General features: G+C 44.4%; 1 protein-coding gene across 3 annotated transcripts in view; it reads left to right on the top strand.

Moving 5' to 3' along the window:
- The first annotated feature begins 1,471 nt into the window (after nucleotides 1–1,471).
- Nucleotides 1,472–7,971, top strand: part of JADE3 (jade family PHD finger 3) — a 33,576-nt gene continuing 27,076 nt past the window's right edge. The window contains exon 1 of one of the 3 annotated variants that reach the window (XM_082220081.1): nucleotides 1,472–1,594. The gene's annotated coding sequence lies outside the window, so the exon portion shown is untranslated. Of the gene's footprint in view, nucleotides 1,595–1,659; nucleotides 2,062–2,451; nucleotides 2,475–7,971 lie in introns of those variants that run through there. The other 2 variants (XM_082220080.1, XM_082220083.1) reach the window with 2 other exon arrangements.

Below are 7,971 nucleotides of genomic sequence, written 5' to 3'. Positions count from 1 at the left end.
CACCTGGGAGCCAATTATTCCTTTAAAAGCTTCAGAGTTTGTTGCCAAATGTAAACACCACTGGGAACAGCTTCACTTAGGAGCTGCCAACTGGAGCTGATCCCTATAGACTGCAAGCTGCATCGTCAAAGGATGGCTTGAAGGAAGTTTAAACCAATTCATGTCATCACTCCATTTTTGGATGCCTTTGAATACCAGTTTCTGGGAATCACGTAGGGAAGGCACTGTAGCTCAAAGGTTCTCGGTTGTGGGCTTTCCCTAGGCATCCAGCTGGCCACTGTGAAACATTTTTTTCATGTGGGGATTGGAACCTAGCTCTCACCTACTCTACCAATTTTTTAATTTTATTAAAAGCTGGCAGTGTGGATACCTGTGTACCTGCAGCAGTGTGTATGTACCTTGATCTGCTAATTTCATTTTTCTCAGCACCCTATTTCTTACAGCTATTATGATCACACTTCTATACTTGATAGAGGCAAAGTTGATCTTTTCTCCCTTGTTTTTTAATTGTACTACTGTGGTATTTTAGAGTTGGCATGCTGCATCAGGCTATCATTTTGTTTTGAGTAATGCCTCTCAATTTGACCATCCCAGGTCAGTTTCATCTCCATGTGTTTGAATTTCAGTTATATGTGCTATTTTATCAAAAATTAGCTGCAAGTTTTAGTAGTTCTCAGGCCACTTCCTCACTTCATGTTACCTTTGACCCTGTTCTTTCACGCATGGGGCAGTCTCCATTTACACAAGTGACTGAACATGATTCAGCAGCTCAAAAGCATCCATTTCCTTAATGCTTACTAGCAGAGAATGGGAGGCTGTGAAGCTGTGGTCCTGAAAGGTGCTCTAGTTCCTGCTGGGCTACTTATGCCATCAGACTGTTCTGACTTGCATTATTATTACTACTAATAATAATTTAAACCTCACACATCCGGCTGGCTCTCCCCAGCCATTCTGAGCGGTGTATAGTGCATATAAAACCATAGCAAAACGTCAAACATTAAAAACCTCCCGATACTATTCTAGCTTCCTCAGAAGTTTCACAATCTCTGCAAACTACACAATAAAAGAACTATGAAGCTGTTCTTGTTTCCATGTGCATTTTAGGATTCTGTGCTATTTAAAACACTGCTATTGCGGGCCAAAAGAGGGAATTCTTCAAAGTCCCAGTTTCTTCCCCAAGTAGCCACGCATGAGTGTTCCCTGCCTTAAAGGGTGAGGTTGCCTGCCTTCCTCGTCGTCTGCTTAAAGCAGGCATTTCATCTTCCAACTTCTCTGGCGGAGGGACATATAAACTAGACTCGCCATAGGAAATCCCCCCTGGATGGCCGAGCCTCGAGAGCAGCGGGCACCCTTGCTTTCATCGTAAAAAGTAAACACTCTTTTAAGATGGGAGGGACGGGGGACGCGCGATGGCAGAGCGCGCGCTGCTGCTGCTGCAGTCCTTGGCACCAAGTCCCTCTTGAGGTTTTTGCAAATTGACAAGGGCTCGGACTGCTCAGGACGACGAAGGATCATCAAGAGGAAGAAATCTAGTAAGTCGGTGGGGGTTGCAGGTGGCGGAGCAGCAAGGAGCAGCCCCACCGGCCGAGCTCGGGTAAGGAGAGCTGGCACAGGGTGGGAGAAGGATGGGAAGGGAAGGGGAAGAGGAGGAGCTTGCGAGGCGGCGGCGGCGGCAGCTCCAGCAGCAAGCAGAAGCGGTAGTGTCAATAATACAATAGGGCTCTTGTGCCGCCGCCTGGCCTGCCAAGAGGGAGACTGCAAGGGCACAGGGCCTGCTCGCCCCCTACGAGCGACAGGGGGGCCGGCGGGGGGCGCTCGCGGCGACAGGCTTGGCCAAGCGACATGCCGGAGCGCGGGGCCGGCCCGTAGCCACGGAGCGCCCAGGCCGGAGCGGGAAGGGGGACGGCGCCGCGGCCGAAGAGGAACCGGGGAGGGCGGTGGGGAAGAAGAAGAGGAGGAGGAGATGGACGGCGTGAAGTAGCGGCGGCAGCCTTGGCCCCTGGGCTGGGGAGTCTCGGGGCGCGCAAACGCTGCTGGCGCCGCCCGCTCCAGAGCCACAAGGTGAGTCGTGGGGCCCAGAGCCGCCCGTGGCGCAAGGCTGCCTTGTGGGGTCGGAGAGGCGAGAGCGGCGTTTATTTTATTTAAAAAAAAACAGGTGGTCTCCTCTCCCGGGGAGGCTTCGGGGCGCTCGCCGGCGCGGCCTAGGTGGGCTGGGGGAGAAAGGAGAGAGGTGGCGGGCCGGGCCGGCCCTAGGCCGTGCGTTGTTGGGTGGCGCTTCTTCCCCAGTATTGCCCATCCCCGCCGCCGCCGCGTTGCGCGCGCCCCCTCCTCCTCCTCCCCGGGTGCAGGCGGCGTTTGGCGCCAAGGCCTCGGGGCTCGAGTCACGATGGCGGGGCGGGAAGGGGGCTGGGCGTGCAAGAGGTGAGCGAGGAAGAGGAGCGGCGGCGGCAGCAGCAGCCCTAGCGCCGCCTCAGGTAGATGTTTACGCGTCACGACACGTGGTGGTGCGCGCGTGGTTTGTGTATGTGTGGTGTCCAGCCATGTGGTTGCGAATGGGCCCGGCCCATAAGTTATCCTTTCTCTCCCCCCTGCAAAAAAGAAAACCCTGACTGAGTTGGGGGTGTTTTTTGTCTTCACGTGTTAAGTGATCAGAAGGATTCCGTGGTTGTGGGCGTTTTCCAGGCAGTATTTCTCCTCTGTATGTAAAGTGGAACATCCTTTGTTCTGAAAAGTTTCTCTTTATGGCCTGATCTATTGCTGTCTCCAAACCGGACGAGCCTGTGGCAAACAGTTAGTGACCTCACACCTAGTGATCTGGGGTGTGCTGCTCAGTCCACAGCTTTTTTTCCTAGAAAAAAAAAAGTGTCGGTATTCACCATGAAGTTGTTAAAGTAAGCGCCACACTTTTTAACAACAAAAAGAGGTGCTGGTTCTGTGTACCCCTGAAAAAAAGCACTCAGTAGATCTAAATGATTTGGAGAAAACATGTCATAGGCTTCACGTGCATGGGCTTTGTATACTGGTGTGGTGCCAAAAATGGCATTGCAATCCTGTGTATGTTTATTGTGGAGGAAGTCCCACTGAACATAATGTATGCTTGCGTAGAATTGCACCTTAACTGGTGGGTGTAGTATTTGTAAACTTAGGTCTCTGGTTTTTCTAGCTAAGCCATGGAAGTGTTGTATGCTTGATTGCCTTCTAATACTAGATGCAAATCCTGTAGTGAACTTAATATTAACTCGTCCAGGAAACTATTCCAACAGGTGTTGAAGAGACTAGTATTTGTGCGAGCTTAAGTTTGGATAAAGCACAACTTGGGGTGGGTTGTCATCCAATCAGTTTTTAGTTTTTTAGTTTAAGAGAAATTTTAAAATTCAAAACCTATCATTCGTTGTTCAAATCATATTTATTCTGCTTATTTTCATCCCCTATTACAGTATCATACCAGAACCAACATTTGCAAGTGTGCCTTCACCATTTAAAGTTGCCCCACTAATGTCGTTGTAAATCTGTATACACTTTGCTGAGAATAAGTCTCATCAAACTCTGAAACTTCTCAGTAGATATGTATAGGAATGCGCTATAATTAACTAAAGGCATAGTTGATTGAGTAAAGCTTTTCATGGAGAATATAGAAGCTAGCTAGCAAGTGACTTTCTGGGTTCAGTTGGTTTTTATATTATTCTTAGTCTTTATATTCCTGCTGGTAATAATTAGATAGTACCTACAGCTCACCTAGTGGAGCAGTGCTTGCATTAATTAGCTGCTTGACCTACGGTAACATTGATCATAATGCTACTCACGTTCTGGTAACCTCCTGTCTGGACTACTTCCACGTCTGCTATGTGAAGAAGCCTTTCAAAATGGTTTGGAAACTGTACTTCAGAATCCTGTCACCAAGCTGCTAACTGGGACCAGGTATTATGATTACATCTCACTTGTGTTGAAATAACTCCACTGGCTTCAGGTCTCTTTCCAAGCTCAATTCAGAATATGGGTGCTTGCTTTTATTAAAATTCTATGCAGCTTGGATGGAACCTGACATATTTTTGGACAGTCTTTCTGTAACAGTCTACTTGATCACTGAGGTTGTCATCAGAAGGCTCTTTTTGTGATGCCACCACATTCTGAGGTACGTCAGGTTGTGTTGAAAGAGGATGATTTAAACAGGAGAAATTCCAGCTGGGAGTGGGGATGAGATACTACAACAGCTTAAAATTTGACTTTTGCTGTAGCCTTCCATATTGTGCTCATAACTTTGTCCCATTGACATAAGTGGCTCTTAATTCTGAGCAAGTGTCTTCAGGGATGCAAGTGTGGCATGCAGAGACATAAAAACACCTTTTGGAAATCAATGTACAGTCATACCTTTGAAGTCAAACGGAATCTGTTCCGGAAATCCCTTCTACTTCCATAATGTTCGAAAACCCAAGCACGGCTTCTGATTGGCTGCATGAAGCTCCTACAGCCAATCGGAAACACCATCGGACATTCGGCTTTCAAAAACAGTTCGCAAACCAGGACAGTCACTTCCGGGTTTGTGGTGTTCAGGAGCCAAAACATTTGGGAACTAAGCTGTTCGAAAACCAAGGTACAACTGTATTAAAATTAAATTAAAAATGAGAACACCTTGTTTCAGCCAGCTGAAGGTCTGAGGCCTTTTCTGCCCCGCATCACTGGCTACAATTGAACTGGAATTTGATAATGCAGAATAGTAATAGCTTTAAAGATTCCCGTGATAAATTTTCTTTCTTGGAAAGAAAATTGGATTTTCTCCACGTGTTCTCTTCTTTACATTTGTGAAACTTACTGAATTAAAGAAGTGGAATAGGAAGAATGTCTCCAATTGGGCCTAATTTTTTTTTACAAATGATACATGAGGAGAAGGGCCATAGCTTAGTGGTAGAGACATCTGCTTTGAGCGCAGAAAGTCCTAGGTTCAATTTCTGGCATCTCCTAGTAGGACTGCAAAAAGGTTGCTTGTCTGAAACCTTGGAGAGCCACTGCCAGTCAGTCTAGACAAGCCTGTCTCATTCTTATGTCCCCATATGATGTTGTATTACAGCTCCCATTTTCCCTAGCTAGCAGGGCCCAATGTTCAGGGATGATGGGAGTTGTAGTCCAACAACATCTGGGGACCCAAGGTTGAGAAAGACTGGTATGGAGACAGTACTGAGCTAGATTAACCAATGGTGTGACTCAGTGAAAGGTCTTCTATATTTTTCTTTACAGTGGTACCTCTGGTTGCGAATGGGATCCATTTCAAAGCCCAGTTCGCAACCTGAAAGGAACGCAACCCACGTCAGCGCACACGTGGGTCGCGATTTGCCACGTCAGCGCATGCACGTGATGTCATTTCGCGCACATGCGCAAGCGGCGAAACCCGGAAGTAACCCTTCCGGGTCGCCGCCGGGTGCAACCTGAAAACGCGCAACCTGAAGCAAACGTAACATGAGGTATGACTGTATTTCTATGTATTTCCTGTCTTCTATATTTTCAAAATCAATAGTCTTTTCAAGGCACATAAGTGCTTTACAGCAACAAATATTTTAAGTGTTATTTTAAATCCAGGCTGAAGGTTGGATAGTTAGCTGTGGATGAAAAACAACTAGACAGCTGACCAGCAGGTTGTTAGGCCTTGTCCAGGGAAGTGGGTTTGGCTTCAGGTTGGTGTTTGCAATTTTCAAGCACTTCGGAAAGATTTTGGGAAACAAAATGCAACTTTGGAGGCAGGAGTTTGCCTCTTTACCATCATCCCTGACCACTGGTCCTGCTAGCTAAGGATGATGGGAGTTGTAGTCCAAAAACAGTTGGAGACCCAAGTTCGGGAAACCCTGTTCTAGAACAAAGGTGAACTGTTTTGCTTTTGTTAAATTTCGTATGGTAAACAGACTGGCTTCGTTAGTTTCAAATGTAGCAATTCTAAAACATTGCCCTGCTTTCTGATGAAATCTGAAAATGAAACAATTACATGATAACAGCATCTTGGAGGAGAGCTGAGAAACAGAATGTGCCTGCTGGATCTTCATTTTTTTATTGAAAGGAGTCAAATGTGCCCCCAGTATTTGTGTATGATTGATAATCAATCCACTGCCTCTTATTGCAGTTCATTCTTCCTTCCTTTAAATATTTGATCCTTCTCTTAGGGGGAAAGTGAGCTTTATGTTTCAGTGATCTAATTTCAGTGTTTAAGATGTCGTGGGATGGCACTGGGACATATTGATCATGTAAGAAGAACCCACAAAAGAGTACTTTTCAGGTTATATTTTGATCTAGCAAAAGGAAGGGAAGAAGGGAAGATGCCTGAACATACTATAATACCAGAATCAAAGTATCTGATGAGCAGTAGTTCAATAAATTTTTCAGGTCTAGGGACATTAGCAACCACAGTAATTAACCATTGAATTCTTTTATTTTTGTTTCCCCAGCAGTTGACAGTTTGCACCAGTTATTTCTAGTATACCACTATAACTCATAATTGGTAGGTTTGGAGGTCAGATCAGGTAGGTCAGAAAATGTGCAAACTGTATAATTCTTGCAATTCACACCAAGGCTGATTGCAAGTTAATTTGTAGTTGGTGTGCATGTGAATTCAGAATCGCTAGGCATAAATGGTTGCTATCTCTTCTAATGCTCAGATTGATTGCAGTAACCTTTTACTTCTTAAAGGAAGTGAGAGAATCCCATTTTCAATTCGCAATATACGTGTGCCAAATTATTTTAGTCTTTCAGTAACTATTTGGAATAATATTTCAAAAAAGGGTCATGAGATATATATTTTTCTGGTAAAAAATTCACATGTCTCTCTTACATACTTCTTGTTTCAGTGTAATCCTTCCTATGCAGGGTTACATGCTCAGAAGCAAACTCGGTTGAGTGCAATTGGACTTACTTATGGATAGATGTGTAAGAAGGATTCCTCCACCACAACTCTTGCTGCTCTACCACTTCCTCCTGCCAACAGCAGCTACTCTTTTGAGAGCCATCCCAACTGTAAAAAAAGGAAGAAGGAAAAAAACTAGCCAAGAAGGGGGCATAACGATGCATGATGTTGCAGGACACATGATGATGGCAGAATTTGCACAACATGTTCTGCGATTGCACTTTCCAATACACTTGTGCAAAAATATTATAGGATCTCTTTGGAAAAGTATATTTGGCCAAGATTACACCAATAGTTTCTATAAACAGCGAGACAGTTAAAATTTCTAGTGCACTAAGTTCATCCATCCTTAGTTATTTCTCCTAATCTTGGCCCTAATTTTTTTCCTGCTTGTTACACAATTTTTCATTCAAATTGGGAAAAGCTTCATAGTGATTTAGTGTTATTAATGTTATGTGTTGTCCCAAGTTTGAGATCAATCAAAATTCTGTGATAGTTGAAAGATTACTCAACCGATCAGGCTTATATCAAGAGTACTAAATTTATATATTGCAGTTTATTTCTTTAAGATACTGGTGAAAATGCATACATATTGTTAACTGAAAATGGAAGCAGATGCTTCTTATCTCTTCACAGCCATGTGTGAGACTCATTCACATAGCGTTAAAATGGGGTTTAGTGCTGTATCCAAACACAGCCAGAATGTGTCTCCTCCACAGAATCCATAAACTGCTTTTTGTAGTCCTTAACCTTTGAAGATTTAGGAAATGAACTTCTAAAAAAGGAAAGCCTTCTCTGTTCACAAATGCTGCATTTCAGATTTCCTCTTTTTGGAAAGGTAAGATGTGTATTATATTTGGGGGTTTTGAAGACAATATGTATTGCACAAGCCCTTTATTCCTATTTTCTAAATTCATTTTCCCAAGCCCTGTCTAACTAATGTGCATTATTATTTGAAACTGGTACAGTTTTTTCCACACACCCTGCCATCATTTGTGCTGGAGTTTTCCACTGCAGTGTTTTTTTGTTTGTTGGCAGAAAAGCTACCAAATGGATCAGATTGAAAATGACTTTCGTAGAAAGCGAAA

Source organism: Podarcis vaucheri, assembly GCF_965113315.1.
Source record: "Podarcis vaucheri genome assembly, chromosome: 4".
Classification (NCBI taxonomy): Eukaryota; Metazoa; Chordata; class Lepidosauria; order Squamata; family Lacertidae; genus Podarcis; species Podarcis vaucheri.
Note: the sequence above shows the minus strand (reverse complement) of the source record. Positions and strands in the feature narration are given on the sequence as shown.